Raw genomic sequence first — 27500 nt, forward strand, 5'->3', positions numbered from 1 at the left:
GTTCAACAACAATAACTACTACTACTATTACTACTACTACTACTACTACTACTACTACAGAGAGAGAGAGAGAGAGAGAGAGAGAGAGAGAGCAGTTCTCCACTGGTGTGTAACTTGAGGTATGTCTTAATTAAATGGGTCAAGGTGGATCAGGATCACCTCTCGCCTGATACTCTCCTTCCTATTGCCGGCTGCACTTCCTTCCCTCCCTCCTTCCTTCCTATCTTCCTTCCTTCCTTCCTTCCTTCATTTCTGTATTTCCCTTCCGTGTCTTATTCCCATCATATGATCTCTTTTGTCTTTCTTTTCACTCTTTCCTTTGTCCCTTCCTTCCTTCCTTCGTTTATTCTGTCTTCCTTTTATTTCTTCCTTCTCTCCATTCTCTGTTTCCCTTCTTCCTTCCCAGTTTCCCTCTTCTCGTTCTTTCCGCTCTTTTCTTTCTTCAAACTACATCTTTTCATCCCATACCTTTATCCTTCCCTTAATTCTTTCTCCTTCCTTTTCATCCCTACTTTCCTTCTTCCTTCACCTCTCTAGTACACTTTCTCCTTCGATATTCTCCTTCATGTTTTCTTCTACGTCTACTGTCTTCCTTTTTTCCCATCCATGCTTCCCTTCCACCTTCACCTCTTTCCCTTCCCTTTATTCTCTTTTCATGCTTGTTCATCTACTTTCCATTCCTTTCCTCTTCATATTTAGCGGTCTCTGCTTGCCTACCTGTCTGTCTGCCTTTCTGTGTGTTTATCTGTCTCTGTCTGTTTGTCTGTCTCTGTCTGTCCTCTGTAAACGTCATTATCTCACTCACCTGCATCTCTTTCCATCGTATCGCCTCAAGCTGTTGTAATTGAAGAAACAACATTTCGCCGGCGGCTGTGGTGGCGTGGAAGCGGGTGCGAACGTTTGCGGGGAGGCGGAAAACGTTTACAAAGGCAGCGGGTTGACTCGCGAGAATACAAGGGAAAAAGTGAAATGGGAATGTTTGCATCGTTTAACCTCATCGCACCCTACGAGGCTATTCGGAAAGAGGAGGAGGAGGAGGAGGAGGAGGAGGAGAATGAGGAAGAGGAAGAGGAAAAGGAGGAGGAGGAGGAGGAGTAGACAGTAGGTGGAGGAGAATGAAGAATAAAGAGGGAATGGAGACTCAGTAGGAGGTGGAGGACGAGAAGAAGGAGACGGAGGAGGAGGAGGAGGAGCAGGAGCAAAAGAAGGAGGAGAAAGAGGAGGAGGGGAGAGGAAAGAAGAAAATATAAGTTGTGTCGAAGTGCACACTGGTCCTACACGTTCGCATTTATTCTCTCTCTCTCTCTCTCTCTCTCTCTCTCTCTCTCTCTCTCTCTCTTCCGCCTACTTATTCAAGATATACATTTATTCTGGCAGAAGAGGAGGAAGCAGAGGCAATGTGTAGGGGAGGATACGATAGAGAGAAAGAGGGAAGAGGAGGACAAAAATGATGAAAGGGAGAAAGGAAAAAAAATACTGTATTGGTGGAGATGGGAAAATATGATGAAGGGAGCGAAGATATAAACAAGCGCCAGGAAAGAAGAGGAGGAAATAGTTAAGCAAATCAGGAGTGAGAGAGTGAAGCAAGAAAGGAAGCATACAAGAAAAAATAGTAAAAGAAGGAAGGAAAGAAAGGAACAATGGAAAACAGGGTAACTTAATGATAGAGGAAAGGAAACAAAGAAAAGGTCTGAAAAGAAGGAAGGAAAAAGAATAAGGTCGAAGAAAGAAGGATTCGAAACAGGACTAGCGGGGGAAAGAAAGAGAATAAAGAAGGGAAGAATAGATGAGAATGAGGAGGGAGACAGAAGAAGGAAAGAAAGAAGGAAAAAAAAAGAAAAATAAGGAATGGTGTAAATGTGAGGAAAGAGAATACGGACGGGGAAAAGGAAACGGAAAGTAAAGAATGAGTGGAAATGAAAATTATGGAAGTAAGGAAAAGAGAAGGAAAGAAAGGGAGAGTGAAAAACAACGTAAAGGAAAATGTATAGTAAATATGAGTAGGAGAAGAAAAAGGGAAAACGTGAAGACGGGGAGCACATGGCCAATAGGAGAGAGAGAGAGAGAGAGAGAGAGAGAGAGAGAGAGAGAAAAGAATAGAGAAAATAAACCGCCTTGACTGTCGGGCTGACATATGTGATTGTGTTAGTGTTAGTGTGTGTGTGTGTGTGTGTGTGTGTGTGTGTGTGTGTGTGTGTGTGTGTGTGTGTGTGTGTGTGTTAGAGGGAAAAAAAGAGCAAGAGAGACGAGACCGTGTGTGTGTGTGTGGGTGTGTGTGTGTCGGTGACTTCGGCGTGTGTCTATTTATTTACCACCGCAAGGAATATTTTTTGGCCGCCGTGAAAAGAGAAACTAACGAGAAACAAATAACCAAGAGATTCCAGTTGCTTTTAATTTAACAGCGTCGCGTGGCTGGGGGAGAAGGGGGGAGGGCGAGGAGGAAGTGGGAGAACGGAGCGGAGGAGGAAGTGAAGAGGAGAGGGAAGAGGAAAGACGGGGTGGTGAATGTGGGAAGCAGTTAGGAGGGAGGATAGAATGTTCAAAGTGTGAATATATTTGATGCATTGCGGGTTGGCGGGTCTAGGCAGATTTTGGGCTAAACTTGAGCTAAAAGACGGGAAAATACGTGAAATAAATTCGTCTGCCAAAAACAATCTGAAATAATAAAAACGGGGAGACAAAGTAACACTGCAAATAAAGATACATAAAAGACAATGTATCATAAGAAAGCGAAATGAGAGAAGAAAGGCGACATACAAAACCACCTTCAAACTAGGAAGATGAAAAAGGCATTGAAAGACTTTGAAAAAATAAACTAATACAGAATGTACAGGCGGAAGAAGAAGAAAACTGAAAAAAAGAAAATAATAAAAGAAAAAAGCTCACACGAAACAAACAAAGGAAAGAAGACAAATATATGAGTGAGAAAAAACGAAATTCATCTCAAAACCACATTAAAAAAAAAACAAAAAACGAATGCATACACCCACGCACTCACTCTCAGGTAATTCAAAATCAGGGGTAGTGGTGTATCTCGCGTCTCATCTTTAAAGTCTGAGGAGGAGGAGAAGAAGGAGGAAGAGGAAGAGCAAGCGGAGGCAGAGGATGAGTAACTATTTAATCAGACTGGGCCAAGGTGTGCGTGCTTACCTTGCAAATGAGGTAAATAGAGGTAAGTGTCTAAGGCTATTAGTTGCGTCATGATGTTAATGAGGTACTTGTCTTTTACGGCGGCTGAGTTAAAGCGATTAGTTTTATTTTTCTGAAGCCGGCGAAGAGAGTAGGAGAGGGAGAGGGACAGGGAGAAGAGGGGGAGAGAGGGAGAAGAGGGGGAGAAGAGGGGGAGAGAGGAGAGAGAGAGAGAGAGAGAGAGAGAGAGAGAGAGAGAGAGAGAGAGAGAGATTATCTAATCATTCCTTGTTGCTACCCTCATTTAGATTTATTGTCAAACCTTCCTCCCTAGTGTGCTCGTATATACATCTTATTTTCTCATTTTCTTCCTCTTTCCCCACACATACAAACGCACTTCATGATAATTACAGGCCAGTTAAAAGTGTTGTAAGGCTCATTTTTTCTTTCTCTTTTTTCTCTTCCTTTTTCCTTCTCCACACAACAACAACAAAAATACCAAGCGGAAGTTTAAGGTGTTTTAAAATGTTCTAGTTAACCATTTTCTGTTGCTCTTTTTTTCTTTGTTTATTTTTTGGTAAAACTTTTATCCCTAGTTTGACCTCATATACATCTCGTTTCCTCTCCAGTTTTTTTTTTCTACTTCTTTTCCACACACACACACGGGTGGATGTTGTCCGTTTGATATGTTTGCTTGATGTTTTCTTTCTCTTTTATACACACAAGCAGGCGACATAAAATTATACCTCCCTTTGATGTGTTTTTGAAAAGAGATACACGCTATTAGATCATATTTTCTTAGTAATTCTTTTTGTTACTATCAGAGTACGACACACACACACACACACACACACACACACACACACACACACACACACACACACACACACACACACACACACACACACACACACACACACACACACACACACTTTAGAGAACGAGGAAAATTGGCCAGCTTGGGGGCGTTTTCGTTTTCTATTTCGGTGTCTCAGAAGTGGGCATTGCATCCCCTCAGTATCATTGGTTTCCGGGTGGGGAGGGGAGGAGGGGAAGAGCGTAACGGGTTAGCTTCTGGACACAACGGCAGCTGGTATTCTCTCTCTCTCTCTCTCTCTCAATGGATTTCTTTTTTTCTGTAAGATTATCGAAATATCCTTTTGTTTGAGAGTTCTATAAGTAAACACACACACACACACACACACACACACACACACACACACACACACACACACACACCTGGGCATTGTTATACATCTGGCTAACACGCACAACACACCATGGGGAGAGAGAGAGAGAGAGAGAGAGAGAGAGAGAGAGAGAGACGACACTTTCCAGATCTCGCACTCAAGACTGGTTTGTGTGTTGCTTTTATGTACTTACTTTTCTGTTTTAAATGTTTCTCTCTCTCTCTCTCTCTTCCCCTTCTTCTCTCTCTCTACCTCACCTCCACAGATAACCATATTTCTACCCCCATTCCACGCGTGTTCCCATTCTTTGTAATAGCACGCAGAGTAATGGCAGGAATAACAATACGAACGTCTGCTTACATTTCCAGGCTTGCCAGCGGGAAATACTCCTCGTATCGGCCAACGCGAAGTCACGGCTGCAGGAGAGGCGATACGAGAGGAAGTAACGGAAATAGCGAAATATAGAGTGAGTATTCGTTTTTCTTTTAATCTCCTGTAGTGTTTCTGGCTTGTCAGTTCATACGCATCAATTCCATTCGGAGTCATACCCGGTAGAAGTTTTTTTAAATATGACTTGAGGATTAACGGCTGAGGGTACAGAATTTTAAGCGATGAAAGGTAAGCTATTGTTTGTGTCTAAGCCTATTATAATTGGAAGGGGTTGAATAATAGTAGTAGAGAATACTGTTAAGGGAGAATGTGCAGTGTGATATTTTATTTTAGCTATCTTTCATTTCGTATAGTTGAGGCCTGAGGACAAAGGAAATTGGGAAATAGAAATCGGCAAATTTTACATGAAATTTTGTAAATTTAGAAATCTACGGTAAGAGAAAGTCAAGTTTTCATTTAATCTTTCGCCTCTACCTCTTGCCAATTTATGAAAAGAGAGACTAACTGAGTCACGTCGGGTAAGTCCCCCAAAAGCTATAAGTTGATATAAAACTTTACGGACCGATTTAGTCATGTTTCACTTATTCTGCCAATTCTGCCTCATTCCTTCTCTCTTTCCTTTCTCTCATTCATTGGCGAAAGAGGGGGAGAGTAAGGGGGAGGCAACACAGTGAGGGGACGTATTGGAACATGTTTAGTATAAAGTATGGCACGTGCGTAATATATTGAAGTGCGGTGAGGGGAGGAAGTGTGAGGTAACGTGTAAGGGGAAGTGAACGTACTGTGTGATAAAGCCAACTTAAGTATGCGAGGTGTCTATTGTTTTTCGTTAACGCCTCAAACCAAGGAATAATGTGTATAGATCATGCATACATATTTCTTTCTTTATGTCTGTATTTCTTTCTCTGTTTATCTAAACGCCCTGTGGATACGTTCATGGATAGTGAGGATAGGTGAGGTTAAGTTTACAGGAGTTGGCTTCTATAGACTACCAGCCACTTGCAAACTCATTATGTTCCTATGGTCTTATATTCTTAGCCGCTGGTTTCACGGTTAGCAGGCGGGTAGCCGGTGAGTGAGTGAGTGAGTGAGCGAATGAGTGAATGAGTTGGACAGTTCAGATTAAACATGAGCCAGGAACTGAGCAGGTCATGAATATTGGAGGCTGCGGACAAAGGTTATAAATTAGTGGGTGTAAAATGAATCAGCCTGCAAATGAATTAATGAAAACTTGTAATTTGTGCGTTTGTGTTTGTTTGCATATAAATAGGTAGATTACTAAATGACAGGTAAGCAGACATACCGAGAGACAGAAACTCTCCCTCACAAGCGATGGAAACACTAGATGCATTGTAGTTTACGCCACATTTGCATCATTGACGAAATTCGTATCCCTTGGTGATGCTCTGCGCGTGATGAACAGGACGGGGAATGGATGAACATTATAGCTGACAAATGGAGGGGAGGAGGAGGAGGAGAAGCTCGAAGAGAAAGAAAAAAAAAGAAGAGGAAACAGACGAAAAGGTGAAGAAAATGAAGACAATACAAATGAATATAAAAGAAAAAAAATAATAAAACAAGAACACATGACGAACGGATGAGATGAGATGAGAGAGAACAGGAAAGATGATGAACGGCGATGGAAAGAAATAGATAGAAGGGGATCAGTCAGAGGCCAGAGGAGGGGAAGGGAGACAGGGAGACAGGGAGGGAAGGGGATGGATGTGGAGGGAAAGAGGACCATTAAAAATATAGGATAAGCAAAAGAACATGTCAAAGCTACACAAACACTTCCTAGACCTCAGGTGTCACTCTCCTCTTTATGCACCTTTTTAGAGAGAGAGAGAGAGAGAGAGAGAGAGAGAGAGAGAGAGTGTGAGAGCGTGATTCAAAAAGGTTGATATTTAAAGTCGTAGGATTAAAGGCGTGAATATGAAACAGATAAGAGAGAGAGAGAGGGACTGAAGCAGGACTCTGGAAATAAAAGAGCAAATATGAAGAGGAGATGAAACAGAAATTGGAGGTAATATCACGGTTAGAGAATTCAGGGGGAGAATATTAAGGAGAGGAGAAAAGAAAGCAACAGTGATAGAGATAGAAGAGGAATGGGAAAGAGGAGGAGGAGGAGGAGGAGGAGGAGGAGGAGGAATCAGAAGACAAAGATAACGTAAAGAAAAGAAAAACAGTAATAGAGAAAGGAGGACGATGGGGAAGAGGAGGATGAAGGAGACAAAGAAAACTAAAAGAAAACAAAAATAATAAAAAGAGGAGAGTGATGGGGAGGAGGAAGAGGAGCAAGAAGACAAAGGGAGCATTAGGGAAAGAGAAAGAGAACACAGAAGAAGTAAAAGAGGAAGAGAAGTGTTATTAGCGAGGAAAATGAGGAAGACAAGAATATTATCAACCCTTCATTTTCTTCATATTTTTGTTCTCTTTTCCGCTTATTCAAAAGCTCCAGGTGTGTGTGTGTGTGTGTGTGTGTGTGTGTGTGTGTGTGTGTGTGTGTGTGTGTGTGTCATGTGTTTAATATGTGAATATGTAAACTTGTATGTCGAAAACTCTCTCTCTCTCTCTCTATTTCAAAACCACACACACACACACACACACACACACACACACACACGTTCACTTTCTTGGTGATGCATTTAAATTCCCATCACGGAAAAATCTCCTTCCTTCCTTTTCCCTTCTCCTTTCTCCCTCCCTCTCCCTTCCCTCTCCTTTGCCTGCTCTCCCTCTCCTCCCTCTCCTCCCCTCGCTTTCTACCACTCCGCTTCCCATCGTTCCCATCCCTTTCTTTTTGTACCTTTGCCTTCCTTCTTCTTATCTTACTTCTTGTACCCTATCTTTTTCACCCTCACAATTCTTCCCTACTTCCCTCCCTTTTCTTCCTCCTCTCCACTACCTTCCTGCTCCATTTCCTTGCCTTCTTCTCTCTCTCTACTCACTCTACATTATCATATTATTCATTTTTCCTTCTTTGTTTTATGTACAATCCTTTTAAGCTGACATAATCTTTCCTATTCATCTCTCTCTCTCTCTCTCTCTCTCTCTCTCTCTCTCTCTCTCTCGCTCTCGCACCTCAATTATCCTGTGCAGTTCCTGTAAAAACTATTCCCGTGTGGTATGTCGCCGCGAGTTTTGTCTTCCTGTCTTTGCCCCTTCGCCCCTCTCCCCTCTGTCCCTCTCCCCTCTCCCTCTCCCTCCCTCTCAGCCCTTCCCCACCTCTCCCTCGCCCCCATTTCTCACTCTTACCTCCACTCCATCTTGTACACCAAACCTTTCCTCTCTCCCTCCACCCCTTCAATGTATTTTTCACTCTTCTGGTCTCTCACCCACTTTTCCACACTCTCTCCCCTTTTCTCTCTCTCTCTCTCTCTCTCTCTCTCTCTCTCTCTCTCTCTCTCTCTCACACTGTCCGCTCGTATTATTATATTCTTCGGTAATTCTGTATTCTCTTTGACATTTAACTCTCACTCTTTCTCTTTCCTCACTTCTTTTTCTTTTTTGTTGTCCTTCCTTTCCCCTAAAAGTGTGGATATTTTTCTTCGTCTTCTTCTTTGTTCTTTCTTTTTATGTTTATTTCCCTGTTTCTCGCATGTTTTGTTTATCGCCTCTTTCTTCCGTGTTCTTTGTGGTTGTATTTTTTTTCTCTTATGCTTCTTACTTAAACCAGTGTGGATTATTATTTTTTATCTCATTTCTTCTTATTCCTTATTCTCTATTATTCTCTGTTCTTTTTATCCTCTTTTATTCTCTTTTATTCTTATATACTCCATTTATGCCAGATTTTCGTTACGTTCTCTACTGCTGTCCTGTCTTTTGGCATTCTCTCTCTCTCTCTCTCTCTCTCTCTCTCTCTCTCTCTCTCTCTCTCTCTCTCTCTCTCTCTCTCTCTCTCTCACACACACACACACACACACACACACACACACACACACACGCACACACACTATCCCTCTCTGTATCTATATGTATTTATCTAGTATTGCTCAAACTCTAGCGACCTGCCTACTTTTTTCTTTACGTGTTTTGCTACTTGATTAGCGAAGTTACATTCTCTTGCTGACTGGCCGGCCGACTGACTGACTGACAGAGAAATTTTAGCTGATTGACTGACTAAAGTTTTTCCATGGATTGGGAGTAACTGACGCTGTTCTATTCCCTGCTACATACTGAGAGAGAGAGAGAGAGAGAGAGAGAGAGAGAGAGAGAGAGAGAGAGAGAGAGAGAGGCTGAGTACACCAGACCTTAATGTCATTAGTTTAGAATGGAGCTTCAACCACCTTCTCCTCCTCCTCCTCCTCCTTCTCCTCCGATGTTCTCACTTTCATGGGCTTTTTAGTGTTATGTGGCAAAGAGAAAGTGCATAAGAGAGGGGGAAGTTAGGAAGTGGTTCGGGGACAGAGGGAGATTGATGAAGGGCACGAGAAGATGGAAAGGAAAGGGAAAGAAATGAGAGCCTGGGAAAGGGCGTAAGGGAATGGGATAGTGGAGAGATAGTGGTTATTACGAGGGAAAAGAGAGGAGGGAAACGGAGGGAGTAGAGGCAGATGGAAGGAAGAGAAAAATAAGAGGGGAATGAGGTCACGGTGGAAGGGTGAGGGGGTAGGGAGAGAGTAGGAGGGAGAAGGAGGGGGGATTTGAGGGAGGGAAGCGAAGTAAAGATAGCAGAGAGAGGTGGAAGGAAGACAGGAAGGGACATGTCAGTGAGAGGTGAATTAGAGGAAGGAAGGAAGGATGCAAGGAAGGAAGGAAGAAAAAATAAGTTACCATGGAAATACGAAAAAGAATAGAGTAGTAAGGTAAAGGTAAAAGGAAGAAAGGAGGAATAGAGGAAAAGTTATTTTGAAAATCTAGAAAAAAGGAAAAGGTTAGGAAAGCAAGCGTTTCAGGAAAGGAAAGCGTTAAGATAGAAAGGAAAAAAGGAAGAAAATAACTTTGGAGGGAAATATGTCAGAAAGAAAAATGTAGGAAGTCGAAAGTAACAGAGCCCCTTCTATATAAGCCAAACTCGAACCAGTGGGGTTGAAACATAGGCAATAACTAACTTACAAAGAGTTCTGCACGTAGGGAACACACTTAGCAGCAGTAGGGTGAGTGGAAATACGGGAGGCATAAAAATAGCTTAAAAGTTCATCGATTGTGAAGATAGATGGCGTTAGGGGTTCAGGAGCTGCCGTGTGTATGTCGACTGTTCCTCGTGCAGACTCCCTTTCACGACCTTATAAACTTCTGCTCTTAAATATAAAGGAGTTACTATACAGAACAGAACATGAAATGGTACTTAGTAAATGCTACTTACTCTTGCTATCTTTCCTCTCTCCACATCCATTCTTTCTCTCACCCACTTCCTCTTTCCCTCCCTTACTTTCCTCACCCCAGTCCCTACCTTACCTCTCCTCCCCCTCCCTTTCCCTAACACCCCACCTTGTCATCCTGTCATACCTCACACTCCAGGGACACGCCTTAAAACTATCACTCTTACTCTTATGCAAAAATGATAAAAAATGAAAATACTATTCTTTCCTTTCATAACATGCATCACGCCGTCTGTTTCTCCCGCCCTGGCCTACCCTGCCCTAACCCTGCCCTTACCTCGTCTCACGCCCATCCAAGCCTGTCAGCCCCGCCCTTTACTTTAGCTGGAACCCTTCTTCCCCCGCCCCGCCCCGCCCCGCCAGTCAGAGAGATAAGTGTGGCGGGGCGAGTGACTGTTTGTATAATGTGGGCCCTAAAGTGACAGGCGAGATGGATGTAAGAGCGAGGCTGTCTGTCCTCCTGTCTGTCTGTCTGTTTCATTCTGTTTGTCTGCGGTGGTGTTTCTTTTGGGTTGCGTTTCTGTGTTTGTGTTTTTTATGTCTGTCTTTGTGTGTTTGTTTTTCCATCTCTCACTCTCATACACACACACACACACACACACACACACACACACACACACACACACACTTGGATAAATGAATAAATATAATCGTGAAAGGTTTCAAGTCTTCACAAAAGATAAATTTTATCCCCTCAACATTTTTCCGCATAAATTTTGTTCCTATGGACGAGGATAAGAGAGAGAGAGAGAGAGAGAGAGAGAGAGAGAGAGAGAGAGAGAGAGAGAGAGATGGAAGGAATACGAAAATTCTATATTGAGAAAGAGGAAAAAAATGATAACTGATGCGCTTAAGTTATTATTATCGCTGATCACCATTACCTCCTCCTCCTCCTCCTCCTCTATCTCCTCCTCTGTCTCCTCCTCCTCCTCTTCCTCATTCTCCTCCTCTTCCTCCTCCGCCAATCTCACCTGCTCTGACTAATAAATTGGACAACTTACCTGGCAAAACATTCGTGAATTCACATTTCTAATTGGACAAGTTTCATCGTTACGAGCGCTTAAAAAGTCTTCATCTTCTTACTGACATTTCCGGCTCTTACCTCGATATTAAAACACAGTGATTGCTAATAGAGAAAGAAAATGAAAGAATTAGAATATGTGTAGGCTGGAAGTACAGACTGGAAGTGTCTATTAATTGTAGAAATGAGAGAAGAAAATCGATATATGAAAGTGTGTCAAATAGTATGGTTATAAAAGAAAAAAAGAGAATTAGAATATGTGAATTATGACAAATTTGGATTGGAGGTGTCCGTTTAGAGTGGAAATGGGTGAAAAAAAATGTGTGTAATAGTAAGGATGTAAAAGAGAAAAGGGGAGGATATGAATATATGAATTGGGTCTAAAAAGATAGATGGGGAGTGTTCTCTAAAGACAAACGAGTTAAAAAAAGGGCATGTGAAATTTTGTGTAATAATGTTCAGAAAAAAAGTGAAGTGCGACAAAAGTAGTTACAGAGAAATACAAGTTATAAAAAAAGTAATTACGAGAAGACTACAAGGTACACGAAGAGGAAACAGAATTTACGATTATGAACCAAAAGAGAGAGAAACATGAAGTCCAAAAAGTAACACACACGCACCCAAACTATCTCAGCCATTCAGTGCAAAATACGACACGAACATTCTTTTTATTCTTTTTTCCCTTTCCTAATAGTCATCGGCGCGCCCGGTCACCCCATCATCCCTCGCTACAGATTCATCACACAGCAGGCGCCCGCTCGCTTTCCCTTGAATTTATGGCTCAGTTTCCCTTATTCTCAGCATAGCGCGGCGCCTACCATCAATTTTATATAGGAATGTGCCTGGGCGTGGGCATGGGCGTTGGCGAGAGAGAGAGAGAGAGAGAGAGAGAGAGAGAGAGAGAGAGAGAGAGAGATGATTCAGTATCGCGCGCCTCCTCCATCCCATTCATTATACACGGACGATTATTCGCAGTCATGTGTAATGTTCCTCTCTTACTTCCCTTCCCATAACTTGTAGCACGTCGCTCATTCCCGTTTGTTTTTGTGGGAGTTTGTGGGTGCCCTTCTCCGTTTTTTTATGTGTAGGGGGGTATGTTTCTCCCGTTTTCTTTGTTAAGTCTGGTGCGGGTGCGTTTTCCCATTTTCTTTAATGGAGGTACAATTTTCTGTTTTCTTTGCTAAGGGAAGTGGCAAGGGCGTTACAACTGTTCCATATTTCTTATTTTCTTTATCAAGGGAGGTGGGGAGATGACTTACAACTAATTCATTTCAACTCGGTTATTTCATCCGAACTGTTCTTTCGTCTCAACCAACGTCACCACTCTTAACTGCATCTGTATGTTGCTACGATTTCCTTCTTAAGCCTTACATTATCTATACATTAGGACGCAAGATTACATGGGTCTCTTATTATTCCTTCGATTTCCTTCCTAGTTTCCTGGCAGGAATGTGATGTTTTCGTTCTCGTCCGCCTCTTCTTCTGTTTTACATTTCTAAGCGTGGGCGAACTTTATTCTTCATTCCCTAACTTTCTTTACCTTCCTTACTTCCTTGAGATTCAGAATTTTTTTTTGTGACTTGGCCCCTTACTCGTTCCGCCTCTGTTTGCCTCTCGCTCTCTCTCGGCCTCTCTCGTCCTCTTTTTTCTCTCCTTCTCCACAGTCATGTTTCTCTTTTGTAAGGATTCTCTGACTCTAACTTTTCTACCTCTCTGTCAAGTCGAAAGGTTAGTTAGACTTTTAAAACTCCTCCTCGTCATGTTCTCTCTCTCTCTCGTCCGCAGACTTGTTTCTCTCTTTTTTAAGGATTCTTTGACTCTTTTAACTTCTGTGGGATCTCTTTGAGCTGTCTGACTTTTAAAACGCGAGGTTGTGAATTTTCTTTTTCTTCCTTAGTAAAGATGTGTTGCTAAAGTTATAGCGTCACGTTTTTCTCTTTTGCGTTCGTCTCTCTTTAACTTCTCTGGCATCTCATTGAACTGCCTCACTTTTGGAACTTCACAGATTTCTCAAGGCTCTGTATGTTTACTTTCCTGTTTATGAAGACGTATGTTGCTGAAGTTACAGATTTTGTTTTACTCTGTTGCTCTGAATGCCTCTCACTTCGTTTGCTGCGCTTTGGAAAATCATCTTCGCCTCCCTTAACACCTTTAGCCTTAAGTTCATAAGTAGAGGTCTCAAAAAACGGACTAACTCTTTCCTGGCATTTTTACTCCGCGTTTTCTTATTCTAAAAGTTTTATTACCTGTCCCTTAATGTCATCTACCTCAACTAGTTTTTACATCTCTCCTTAACCTGACACTTTTTTTATTCTCGGTGTACTTTTTTTTTTAACTCCCCTCTGCATGTCCTTAGCCTTAACTCTCCCCTCATAAATTATGCTCTTCTATAGACTGACACGTTTTTCGTCTTTATTTTACCATAGCGTATGCCCACAACTTTACCTTTTACCTTTTAACTTTCGGGCCATGTTTGTCCTCTCCCGTAGCATCTGCACTTACTCTTTTGCCTGACTGACTTTTTCCTTGACTCTTACTTTATCGCGTGAGCCTCGCCAGTCTGTCAAGGCCGTATTCTTAGCCGCTCTCCGCTCTTACAGATTAGTCGAATTCTCATATTTTTTACACTTTATGGTGCAGAAGCCTCGTTAAACTATCGCTAGGCTCAAACTACCCATCATGGAAATACTAACACAACAACCTCTACGAAAGCCTTACCAAATGTGGGTGTATAAATTCCTGAAATGCTTGTCAACGCTTATCGCAGTCCCTCCCTTCAGCCTCCTCTCTGTTGCCACAGTATTACGCCTCTAAGAAAACTCCTTAACAAACTTACCAAAGAATCTGCTCTATGATGCTTGTCCTGGTCTGTCTTGCTTGTCTTGTTTGTCTTGCTTGTTGGGTTAAGGTCAAAGCTCTTAATTCTACTTTTTTTCTCTTTTATTTTGTCTTGTCGCGAGTTTCTTCTTTTCTTTTTTGAGGGTTATAAGTTTTCTCGTCCTCGTCGTGTGTGAGTTCCTGGGAGTCTGTCTGGTGTTTCTGTTCCTTAATCTTGCCACATAGGTTATGGTAGTGCCGTTCCCGTTAACCTGTTCATCCATTCACCCAACTACCCTACCTCCCATTCACCCATCTATCCACTCACCCATCCACTTAGTCATCCATATAATCCACTTACCCATCCAACTACCCACCCACCCACCCTTCCACTCTTCCATCCTTTATCTCACCCATCCACTTACCCATCCACCTAGCCACTCACCCATTGATTCATTCTGTAACTTATCCGCCTGCCTTCCCACTAACCCATCCACTTTCTTCCCCTTCTACCTAATACCCATCCATCCACCCACCCATCCACTTACCCTCCAGCTCACCCCTCCACTTATCCACCTTTTCATTCGCTCTCCACGACCTTTCGCCTCCCGCCCCACTCATTCGCATGGTAACCCCCTCCCAACTCACACGCCCTGCCCCTCACCTCCCTTCTCATAACTCAGGTTCTCATGCATTTAAATCCCGACAAACAGGTTAAGGTCAGCTCCCAACCAGCTAAAAACTCACCCCCCTACCGCCCACGCAACCCCTATCTTTCCCCCTTCTCCGTCTCCCCTGCCATCTACTCCTCCGCCCCCTTCCCCACTTCCCTGTCCTTCCCTCGCCCCCTCGCCGCATCCAAGCCGTGGACGCGTGCCAAAAGCCTGGTGGGGCGCCGCGCGAAAGCCGAGACCGCTCACGTTTCCCGCCACTGCTGTGTTGCTTCCAAGGCGTGGCGGGGTGTTTGGGATGAAGATTTAGGGAAGTGCCTAATATTGGGGAATATAGGGTAAAAGAATGTCCTCGAATGCCTTTCACTGCTTGGGGGTGGGTTGAGTTCATTAAAGTAGGAAAGTAGGAAAAATGGTCCCTAAAGGCTTCTAAATGCTTGAATGTGTTGGGGAAGTTCATTACAGTGGGGAAAATAGGGGAAAAATGTCCCCAACTTCCCTTAAATGCTTACATATTTCTCAAACCACTGCCGATGTATTCGTTGAGAGGCGTAAGTGCGTGTTGTGGAGGAAGTGCCGAAAAGTGGGGAAAATAGGGAAAAAAAAGGCTTCTGAATCCCTCTAAAATGCTTCCTATTCCCCAGACCGCCGATGTCGTGTTTTAGAGCCATGGGGTTCTTCCTCTACCCTTCTATCCCTTGCTTATCTGTCTCCTACCGCCCCTGTTCCTCTATATCCTCCTTATCTCTGGTAGTAGACTGACCCCTGCCGTCATCACCTTCGTTAAACCATCCTATACTCCGTACCACCCATCCTCTGCCACCTAACCCTTCCCTTCCTTAGGCCATACACCCTCTGTACTCCCATTCCCTATCACACACACTTTAGGTCATCCTCCTGTCTAGCCCATTCCCCCATGCCGTGCCACCCATCCCTCCGTTCCCCCAGGTCACCCTCCCTGTGGTCCCAGCATGCACCATTAATCAAGGACCCGTAAGCAGGTCTCGCGCGGGCCACCATTTGTCTGGCGGGCGTGTTGCTGTATTACCTTGCCGAGATGAGGGCAGGGTGGGGATGGAGGAGGAGGGGGGATGGATGGGAGGTGTGGAGAGAGGGAAGAGAAGGGAAAGAGAGGAGAGGAGAGGAAAGTAAGGAATAGGAGAGAACGGGGTAGGTTAGAAGGGGGAGGAGGAAGGAGATGAGAGAGGAGAGGAGAGGAGAGAAAGGGATGGAAGAGGAGAGGAGAGGAGCGAAAGAGTTACGAGAGGGGAAGAAAGGAGAGAAAAGGATAGGATAAGAGAGGAGAGGAGAGAAAAGGATAGAAGAGGAGAGGAAAGGAGCGAAAGGGTTAGGAGAGGGGAAGAAAGGAGAGAAAAGGATAGGCGAGGAAAAGAATGGAAAGAAAAGGAAAGGACGGGAGAGAAAAAAAAGAGAAAGTTCAGGAAAGAAGAAATTAAGGGTTGGAGGAGATTAAAAGGAAAAAGAAGGGGGAAGGGATATGATGATGACAGGGAAGAGTTTACATATGAGAAGGGAAGAAAGAAGGGAGGTTAAGGAGTGGAGGAAGGGAACGGAGTAAAGTTGTAAAGAAAGCAGGGATGAGGGGTTGGAGGAGACGAGATATGAGGTTGAGGAAAGGGAGTAAGGAAGATATTAAAGAAGGGGAGGGAGGAGGTTAGAGAGAAGATAAAAAGGAAGGAGTGAAGAGGGGAAGGAAGAGAAGAGAGGGGAGGGAAGAGGAGTGTGATTGCGGAAGGAGAAAGAGTAAAGAGGAGAGAAAGAGAAAGAAAAAAGTTTGGAATTAGGAAGAGATAGAGAATGGAGGAAAAAGAGCTTTTTGGGAGAAAAGGAAGAGGGAATGATGGAGGGAGAAGCTAGAGAAAAGGAGAAAAAGCTTAGAGATGAAGAGACAGAAAGATGAAAAGGTTGAGGGATAAAATGTAGTGTGAGAGGGAGGCTGCGAGGACTAGACAAAATTTTCATGAGACACAAAATTAATAAGAAGAATTGTAGGTGAGGGAATAGCAAAGAGGAGGAGGAGGAGGAGGAGGAGGGAAAAAAGAAAGAAATGAATCATGTGGGGGAAGGAAAGATAGAAAGAGATGATACATAAGGGAGAAAGGGAGGGAAAAAAGAGAGAGAGAGAGAGAGAGAGAGAGAGAGAGTCTGCACGCTGTCGGAAAAAAAAAGACAATTGTACCATGAAATAGAGAGAGAGAGAGAGAGAGAGAGAGAGAGAGAGAGAGAGAGAGAGAGAGAGAGAGAGAGAGAGATTGAATGGGGACTGAGTTAAAGGGAGAGTTAGTCCAAGCAACACCATTCCCGGAGAGAGAGAGAGAGAGAGAGAGAGAGAGAGAGAGAGAGAGAGAGAGAGAGAGAGAGAGAGATCCCCTTTGGGTTGGCAAGTTGTGTAGGTCTTGTCCGAATCTGCGACTCCTCTTCATGGTCTGACGAAGAGGAGGAGGAGGAGGAAGAGAATGTGAGGTAGGAGAAGCAGGAGGAGGAGGAGGAGAGATAAGAGGAACTGCAACCTTGTCCCCCTTCTAAAATACTGTAGTTAGTGGTATAAGTGCTAGATATATCGGTGGATGTATAGGTGGAAGAGGACTTAGGGGTGGAGGAGCAGATGACGAAGTGGAGGATTAAGAAGAAGGGAAGGTAGTTGTAATGATGGAAGAGAGGCGGAAGGGAGAGACCGAGGAGAAAATAGCGTTATGAATGAGATATGAAGCGATGAAAGAGATTGTAGACCGTAAGGAGGGAAGAGTCGAGAGGAGAGAGAAGGAGAGTGTGTATGTGATAGAATTGCAGAGAGGGAATAGGAGAGGAGAGGGGAGAGGCGAAGAGAGGAGGAGAGGAGGAGAAAGAAGAGATGAAATAGTAAAAAGGTAAAGTAAGAAGGAGAGAAAGATAAGGAAAAGAAACAGGAACTAGAATTACAAGAAGAAAAACGAAGAGAAAGAATAGGAAGTGATGAAGCAAATAATTTAGGAGATCGAAGAAAGAGAGTAAAGGAAGAGTAAAGGTAGCGGGGAAAAAGAAAGAGGAGGGGGAAAAGAGAATGATAGGTGGAGGAGGAGAGAGGAGGAGGACAGACAGAAGTGGCGGAGATAATGTTTGCTTTGACCCCTGGGTGCGTCAGCGGCGGCGGCGGAGGGGGCGGCGGCTGGGAGAGGAAGGCGGGAAGGGTGGAGAGGGAGAGGAGGGGAGACTGACAACTTTTGGAACTGAGTAAACAAACACACAGACACACAACTGCTCCCCTTCATGATACACAGCCAACCTTCCCCAACAAGTGAGTGACCGTTCATACTCCATTTTCTACTGACCTTCGATGCGTTACCTCTCTGCCCCCTCCTCCTGCGTTAATTGCTTAGTTAGACAGGTGTGTGGATAAGGTGTGTGTGTATAAGTGTGTATGTGTGTGTGTTATATTTGAATTCCTCTCTCATCTGGTTAAGAAAATTTGTTAGCTGCATTTTTTCTTGTGTGTGCGTGTGTGTGTATGTGTTTGTTTAGTGGTTATTATTAGCGATGTGTGTCTTAGGTTTGGTTTTCAGGTGTGCTGAGAAAAGGTGTGTGTGTGTGTGTGTCTGTCTCTCTCTCTCTCTCTCTCTCTCTCTTCATTTTTGCATATCGCTCTTAATAGTTTTCTGCCTCGTTATTCGTGTCCAGATGAAGGACAGGTGAAGGACAGGTAAATTGCGAAGGTGGGTCCACGGCCTCTTAATTCCCCTTGAAGTCAAATTAAAATTCTCCTCGACATAGGTTTATTATATTTTCCTATCCATGATGTACACTTTCCCATTTTCTTTTACCGGGTTCATGTAATTGTTTATCTCGATTGTACAGGTGAGTCAGGTGTTTACGGAAGGTGTGTGGGTGAGTGTAGTCTTTTGATTGCTCTCAGCCCAACTTTTTGTCTCAAGTTAAAAGTATTGTCTGGTTAGATTACGTTTGAATAGGTTTGGCTCGGTTAGATTATGTTAAGTTAGGTTGAGATTAGATTTAGTTAGGTTTTCTCATCTCGTGTTATTTTCTGTCTCCTATTTTACTCATCTTTGTTTTGAGGTGGTAATGAGGTGTCCAAACGTGTAGGAATGTTAACTACCTCGCCTCAGCCTCATTTCAAGCATCCTCTCAACTGTCTAAATTATCTCAAGTTATCTCGAATTTCTTTTCCCCATATTCTGTATTACCTGGACTTCGTTACGTTACCCTTCGTATTGAGGGGAGAAACATGTGTAGGGCTACAGGTGTGCTAGTTCACCTCATCCTCACCTAAACGCGCTGTTCCCCTCAAAATATCAAGAGCATGGCGGGATTGCCTTTATTTAGATTTCTGTTTTCGTCTTACAAGGTATAAACAGGTGATGAGGTGAGAGAGAGGTGTGTAGGCGTGTGGATATGTTGACTAGCTCACCTCAACCTCAACTTAACTTTCCCCTCAAATTCTAAGATATTCCAAGTAATTTTGTATCGTCATCTAGTGTTTCATATCTTCTATCTTGTTTTCTTTTTCCATATAGAGGTGAGAGGCAGGTGTATAGGTATTCTTAGGTGCTGACTGACTCGTTCACATCACCGTCGACTAACCTAACTCTCCCTTTCATGTCTTGCGCATCATATGTTATCGTGAATCTCGTTTTCTATCTCCGCCCTACTGGGGGATGGACATTTACTCTTCATTTATCCGTGAGAAGCCTATGTGTAGGTGTGCTGAAGTGTGCTGAGATGTTCCCCTCAAACTTAAGTCAATTAATTTTAAAGTTAAGATAATTTGAACTGTGTATCTCGTTTTATCTTTGAATTTACTGAGTGCTGAGTGTGAGGAAAGCTTATGGGAGTGCTGACGTGCTGACTTACCTTACTGATGCTGGTTGGGTTGCTGAGTCGAGCTGAGAGTCGAGAGTGCGTGGAGCGCGACGAGGAGCTGACCAGGCGGCGTGGATGCTAGCGGGTGTGTGAGCGTGGCGGGCGACGGGGCGGGGCGGCGAGCGGCGGGGACAGGCAGGCGAGCAGACGGGGAGGTGGAGGAGTCGGGCTTCTTGCAGGGACCAGGGAGGCGATGTGCGGGTCCGTGAAGCGTCGAGGAAGGTTTGGTCTGCCATGTTGAGGCCTCGACGTCCTCTTATAGTCCGGCGGCCCCGCCCACACCGACACCCACGTCCGTGCGCCCGCCCGAACGAAACCCACCCACCCCTCACCCCAAACCAGTCCTCCCACACCCCTCCACACCCCTCCATACTGCATCTTAGTCTATCCCAACTATTCACATCCTATCCACACCGCTCCTTCACGCCTTCACTCACCATGTTTCCTTAGAGGGGGGCTGGGGGCTAGGCGGTGGATGGGAGGGTAGGGGATGAGGGGTGGCGCTCCCTTCATCGCGGTCATGAGAACTAGCCATTATCTCGCCGTAATCACGCCATGCAGTCATGATAGCCAATTTCTGGTCCTCATTTACGCTTAACTTTTCCCTTACCTCATTTTTTTTTCCTCCCCTGACCTGCCACTGACGTCATCTTGCCCAGGAGCGGCGGCGGCCAATGACGTGCTGCGCTGGGAGTGACGTCATATTCCAGGGGGGAAGGATGGGCCAATGGGAGGCGCGCGTGTTCATGTTTCGTCATTTATGTGTTGCAGCGATAACCAATGCGATTGTTCCGCTGAGTGTTGGCATGAGGGCGTGAGGCGGGAAATGGGGAGAGGGGGGAAGGGGAGAGTGGGGAGTGGGGAGACGGAAAGCAGAGTTGGGGATAAGAGCCAATGCTTCAGGTGGAATTTGAGGGAGATGACACTGCATGGGATGTTTGTTTGTTGGTGGGTGTTGGGAAGGGATGGTTGAGGAGGAGGAGGAGGAGGAGGAGATATAAAGAAGTGATTGAAAAGTTAAAAATAGGATGCTAGGTTAAAAACAAGTGTAAATGGAAAATAGAAGAGAAGGAGGAGGAGGAGGGTGAAGAAAAAGAAGAGGAGGAGGAAGAAGAGAGAAGGGACGAGAAGAAAGGAGGAAGCGGAGAAGGAGAAGGAGGAAGAGGAGGGGGAGGAGAGGAGGAAGAAAACGATAAGAAGAAAAAGAGGAAGAGGAGGAGGAGGAGAAAACGAGACAAAGATGAGTACGAGGAAAAGGTCGAAAATAGGTAAGAAAAAAGAGGAGAAGGAGGAACAAAGGAAAAACAAGAGGAAGTGAAAGAAACTAAGAGGAATAGGAGGAGGAGGAGGAGGAGTGAACGTATTATCTATCGGTCACTCCCCCGCCGTGTGTTTGTGTCCCGAAGGCTCTGCGGCGCCCCGGGTGGTGGTGGTGGTGGTGATGGTGGTGGTGATGGTGGTGAATGTATCTTTAGTGATAATGAGAGAAAGGATTTTATTGGTGATTGTCTAGGTTGTGGTGATGGTGATGGTGGTGCTTTAATCCTCTCTGTGGTAGTGATATTAGGGATGGTGGTTGCTGCCATAGTGGTGGTGATCGAAGTGGTGATGCTCTTATTGTATTGGTGATGATGGTGATGGTGATGATAATCGTAGTGAGGATAGTGAGGATAGGTAGTGATCGTGAGTGCAGGGTATCCGATATAGACTCAATAGTAGTGGTGGTGATGGTGAGACAGTGGTGGTGATGATAACGGAGACGGCTATAGTTTGTTTTTCTGAGTGTAATAATGATTAATGACTGATGATTATGGCAGCGGCGGTGGTGGTGGTGAAGGTGGTGGTGGTGGTGGTGGTGAGGTGGTGGATTATCAGTTAAACCTCTCCACCTTTGACCTTCCCCCCATCACCTCAACCTCCCCTTTCCTCCCCCCTTTCCCCCTCCTTTTCTCCCCATTTACCACCACCACCACCACCACCTGACATTCATCCCGGAAAGGTCCCACAAATAACAACCCCTTGGGAGCTAAACATGGTACTGAGGAGGAGGAGGAGGAGGAGGAGGAGGATAGAATAGGCAATGAGTGAAGATGGGTGAAGATATAGGGAAAAAAAAAGACTGAGGAGGAAAGGAAAAAGAAGAAGGAGAAGGAGGAGGAGGAGAAGGAGAAGGAGAAGGAGAAGGAGGAGGAGGAAGATTGGTAATGGAGAAAGGCTTATGTATTTTTTATCTAATTTCAGGGTAATTATTGGGATTTGTTTCTGTTCTCTTTTTCTTATCGACACACACACACACACACACACACACACACACACGCACACGCACACGATCGTCTTCACCATCATTAACATCACCATCACCATCATCTTCACCATCAATCTGGCATCACCATTTCTTTCACTACCACCACCACCATCACCATCTAAAAATAAAACTATTCCCAACACCACTATCACCACCAAACTTAAGCACCATCACTGGCATCATCACCACCACCACCATCACCACAGCAGCACCATATGTAGGATCCAGTCCAGTTCTTGCGTGGGTTGGGTTGTGTCGCTTATGTATGGGGGGCGGAATTCAGCCACACAGCATTTTTTGATAAGGACTCAAAAGCCAATGAATCTTATAGGCTCTCTTCCAATACTGTGGCTTGTGTTCTCTGTCTCTCTCTCGCTCCCGCTTCTCTTGCCTGTGTCATGTAATCCATTTCTTGTGCTGCTTGTATCCGATGTCTCAGTGTTGTGTGTCTTCTAATCTGTTGTCATTCTTGCCTTTTGAATCTATATTGTGTTAGGGAAAGTGGTTTAATTTTTTGCGTCTTTGTTATTGATTATAATTTTTTTTTACTATTCTGGTGGTTGTGGTGGTACTGCTACCTTTACTACTTCTACTAATACTAATACTGCTACTACTTATACTACCATCACTCCTGCTCCACTCCTGCTTCTATTACTGCTGCCACCACCACCACCACACATCTACAAACCTACTAGACTACACGCTGTCACCAGAACTCTCCTCCTCCCACCCCTCCTTCTCTTCCTCCTTCCTTCCCTCATTTCCTTCTTCCCTTTTCTGTCCCTCCCTCCCTACCCCTCCCTCCTTTCTTGGTCTTCCCACGTTCTTCCATTGCCCCCTTCTCATCCCCCCACTCGCTCCTCCTCCCCCTCCCCAGCATGTTACGAAAATTCATCACACGACTATTTTTGTTATCTGTCTCTTCTCGACACCGTTTCCGACAACATAGAGTTATATCCCAGACAAGCGTAGGGGAAGAAATAAGAGGAGGGAGAGAGGGAGGGAAAGAGGGAAAGGAGGGAGGAAGGGAGAAGAGTGGAACAGAGTAGCACTTCGGTTGATTCTCTCATTCACTCTTTGCTCCACCAATGTAAACTTAAACTATTGTGTCGAGGAGAGAAAGGATGAAAGCTTCTGTTATTAGTATTAACGTTTTTTATATTCCTTTCTTCCCTTCTTTATTTGGTTATAGTTTTAGGAATATTACTTGCTCGTCTGATTCAATCTTTCACTCATTCTCTTTGCTCCAGGGATGTCAAATTAGTCTTTGTTTTTGCTAAGAGGGAAGAGAAAAAAGGTTTATTATTGTTAGTGTTTATATATCTTTCCCTCCTAATTTAGTTAGTTCCAAGATTTTTATTTGCTAGTGTGATTCAGTTATTCATTTATTTATTTGCTCTTTGCTCCGGGGATGTCAAATTAGTTATTATTTTTGGTTTAGAGAGAAGAGAAAAAGGTTTATTATTGTTATTAGTCTTTATATTAGCTTTCCTTCTATATTTAGTTAGTTCAAAAAATATTTGTTCGTCTTATTCAATTTTTCATCCATTCTCTTCTTGCTCCAGGGATGTCAAATGATTTTTTTGGGGGGCGAACAAAGAGAAGAGAAAAAGGTTAACTATTATTAGTGATTATATATCTTTCCCTCCTAATTTAGATAGTTCCAGGAATAATATTTGTTCGTCTGATTCGATTGTTCTTCCTCATTCTTTGCTCCAAGGGTGTCAAATAAGTCTTTTTTGTCGAAGAAAGGCAAAAAGTTATATTATTATTATTGTTTCTGAGTTTCTACCATTTTTTTTGTCAAGTCAGTGTTAGAATTGCCACGTGCACGTCTGATTCAATACTTCATTCGCTCTCTTATTCCTCCACCGACGTCATCTCAAAAAACCCTATTGAGTCAAGGAAAGACAAGATGAAAGCTTCTATTATTAGTACCCATTAGTAGTTTTTCTGTGTTATTGTATTTCCTTCGCCATTTAGTTTTCGTTTTAGATTACTTTAACGTCACTGGTCGTCATTCCATTTCTTGATTACCACCGTAGTGATTTTAAACTAATGTGTCGAGAAGAGGGAGGGAGGAAAGAGGAAAAGTTCTATTATCGTCAATATTTCTATATCCCTTTCTTTTCCTCTTTATTTAGTTTTAGATTGATGAACCTTACTTACCTTAATTAATCTCGTTTTTCTATGCATGAGAAGAGGAAAGAGGGGAATTTTTATTAGTGTTTGTGTTTTTGTGTTCCTACCTTCCCTTATTTATTTAGTTATAAATTGAAGAACATTACTTGGTCGTCTGATTCATTACTTCATTAATCACCTTTTCTTGTTTTTCCATCGACGTCATCTCAAACTTTATGTCGGGAAGAGAGAGAATAGAAAAAGGGAAAGGTTCTATTAGTGTATGTGTCTTGTGTTCATATTTTCCCTTCTTTATTTAGCCACAGATTGAGGAACATAACTAGGTCGTTTGATTCAATTCTTCGTTAATTCTGTTCGCTTGTTCCACGGCCCAAATCATGAAGTATTGTGCAGGAGATAAAGAAAATGGAGGTAGTTTTACTGTTGTTATAGTTTGTTTTCTTTGTTCAGCTTCCTCCTTTATTAATTTTGTTCTGTTCCGCGGACGAAATCTTTGAGTATCACAGAGAAAGAAAATAGGAGAAAGTTTTTTGTTGTTAGTTTTTTTTTTCGTTGTTTCCTTTATTTTTTTTTTATTCCTGGGTTTTGTGGGAAGTGGTCTGGTGTAATCCCTGGTGTTGTTTGACGTAATTTGACGCTGTTTGTTGTAAGGGAGAAAGGCTCAGTGTTGTTGCGTTTTTTATTAGTATTATTTATGTTCCTTTTTTCCTTTTCTTTTGTTAGGAGTAGCTTGAGAGAGAGAGAGAGAGAGAGAGAGAGAGAGAGAGAGAGAGAGAGAGAGAGGGTTTAGGTTACCGTCTAATTAAATCATTGTTGTTGTCAGAATCTCTTTGACGGTTGGACTGGGAAAAAAGTTATCTTATTCTGTTTATATATTTTGTACTATCGGCTTTGTTTCTTTTTTTTTCCCATCCTTCACCATTCAGTAGTATTTTGGTAATTTTATTTGGCCGGCTGATTAACTCCTTTTCTGGGGAGACATTTGATACTGTTGGTTGAGAGGAGACATGACCTTCCCTCCTCCCCATCTCCATTCTTCCATATTTTTTTTTTACATCAAAGGATGCTGCTCAAGGGCAACAGAAAGAGTACAAAAAAAAAAAGCCCGCTACTCGCCGCTCCCACAAAAGTAAAAAGTAAAGAGTAGCCAAAAGAGAGGTCATTTTCGAGTGGAGAGGTGTCTTGATACACTCTTATACATCCCCAGCACCTTTTTTTACCCCCACTCCGCCCCCTTCCTCCTAATGATCGTTTTACAAGGCTTCTGCACCATGAACGTGAAAAAAAAACACTCATGAGAACCCAACTTAACTACTTTGTGGCCTTTGGAAATATTTGTCGTGTGCACCGAAAGTCTAGGAAAGCTGGCCTTAGCAATTCGTCTTTTCTTCCTCTCACCCCGCCCACCTCTTATCTCCACTCCTTCACTCCATATTTCTTTCTTCACCCTTTCTAAATCTCGCTATTTCTCCCTCCATCTCCACCCTCTTCTTTTATTGGCCCAACCAACACCACTTCACCCGTCTTCTTTCCCTTTTCTATATCTCACCCTTTCCTCCTTTCACTTCATCCACCTTTCTGTATTTCACCCTTTTTGGCTCTACATTCACAGGCGTCTTTTGGTGACTTCACATACACCAATTATTTTTTTCTTCTTCTCCCCTGCTCTTTTGTTCTTCCTCAATACCCACTCATCTCATATTGTTTTGCTTCATTCACACAACTCCATTCTTCACTCTTTCCGCCTTTCTAATTCTTGCTCTTTCTTCCTCTCACACCATCTTCCTATTTTTCTCATTCCTTATCCATCTCAACTTCATGCTTTACTCTTTCTCCCTCTCACTCCATCCTCCTCTTTTCTCATCACCCCCATCCTCCTCTTTTCTCATTTTTTATCCATCGCAGCTTCATTCTTTACTCTTTCTTCATCTCACTCCATCCTCCTCTTTTCTCATTCCTTATCCATCTCCCCCTCCACACACCCACACACCCATGCTTCAGTTTTTCTACTCCGCCATAGCGTTTCCTTTGTGTCATGTTGAGGTTTTCGTAGATGTTATTTTTTGATGCCAAATGCGTGCTACTTTCGCATATTGTAATTTTTTTTTTTTCTACACAATGGTTAGACTTTGCTCGGGTCCTTTTATTCATTTTGGGATTGCATGGGATTATTTTTTCTTCTTTATCTTATCTTTTTTTACATTTATTTATTTATCTGCCCTTATTTATTCGCCTTATTTATTTGTCTTATTAATTAAAAAAAAGGCGCTTGAAGGTAACTTTTGAGATTTCTATTTACTTTATTTTTCTCATGTATTTGCTCTATGTATTGTATTTGTTTACCTTCATTTATATACCTTATTTATTTATATGTTCACGTTTATATGTTTGTTTTTATTTATTTACCTAGAAGAAAACTGTTATTCCTTTATTTTCCTTCTTTTTCGGCTTTTTCTTTTTATAGTTCAGTAAAGAAAGGAAGAGATGGTTGGCAATGCTGTAACGATGCCTTTATACATTTTGGGGAAGAAAAGACAACGGAGTCATTATTTCCTGCGACTTTTTTCCTCCACACACTGAGATGGTGGTTCCCGAGACAAAAACGGCGACTCTATTATTTTAGGAACGACAGTGGCCCATATTCTCCTTCGCTTTCGGTTCTCACAACAAATATTTCCAAAGGCCACAAAGGAGATAAGTCAGGTTCTCATGAGTGTTTTCCACGTGGAGTTCATGGTGCAGAAGCCTTGTCAAATTATCACTAGGTCCAGAAAACTACTCATGGAAATACCCAAGACAACCTCTACGAAAGCCTTATCAATTGTGGGTATTTAAGCCCGAAAAACGTTTGAGAATATGGTTTAGTGAAGGAAATGGATTACTGGTATAATATTTCTTTTTCTTTTTTTCTTTTTTAGTGAATCGTTTCTGTGGTTTTGTCAGTTTTGGAAGTTAACGAGGAACCGTAATGGCAGATTGAGTCTTTTCACTTTTTTTTTACCATAATACGTCTACCTACTTCTATATACACGGAATAAAGAAGAAAAAAAAAGACATTCAATCAAACCAAAACCCTGAAACAAATACTTTACATGAGTACTAATTTACCTCAACCCTTACCTGTAAATAACGAAACACACACACCTGTAATTACCAAACCGCTAATTAACGCGCTAACACCCTCATGTGAGTATCAGTGGCCATCCTCGTCACCTTTGATTCACAGGAAAACAAATTACTGGCGGGGAAGTGATAATGAGCTGTGCCTTCACCTCCTCTCACAAGATGCATTAATAAGATCATCTCCCTTCCCTGCTTGACGCTAACAAGGCCTCGCGTGAATCTGTAATAACATGGAAACGAAGAGAGAGAAGCGAGCAGGGGAAGCCTAAGACAGACGGAGAGGAGAGTTAAGACTGACCCTAATTGTGGTGGTGGTAAGGAAAGGGGTAGAGATGAGGGCATAAGGGGATGCTGTGGTAAAAAGAAATGGAGGGTGAGGGGGACAGAGGGGATTAGATGACAAAGAAAGGGACAGTAAAGAGAAACATAAAGTGGATGATATGGTAAACGAAAGAGGTGAAGAAAGCAAAAGAAGAAAGTGATAACAAAAGGGAGTAGAGGATGCTATGATAAAAA

General features: G+C 43.2%; 1 protein-coding gene across 1 annotated transcript in view; it reads right to left on the minus strand.

Moving 5' to 3' along the window:
- LOC126983698 (uncharacterized) overlaps window positions 1–19649 on the minus strand; it is a 40271-nt gene extending 20622 nt beyond the window's left edge. The window contains exon 1 of the mRNA XM_050836773.1: window positions 19406–19649. The gene's annotated coding sequence lies outside the window, so the exon portion shown is untranslated. The remainder of the gene's footprint in view (window positions 1–19405) is intronic.
- Window positions 19650–27500: the final 7851 nt, after the last annotated feature.

The sequence above is a fragment of the Eriocheir sinensis genome, chromosome 1, assembly GCF_024679095.1.
Source record: "Eriocheir sinensis breed Jianghai 21 chromosome 1, ASM2467909v1, whole genome shotgun sequence".
NCBI lineage: Eukaryota > Metazoa > Arthropoda > Malacostraca > Decapoda > Varunidae > Eriocheir > Eriocheir sinensis.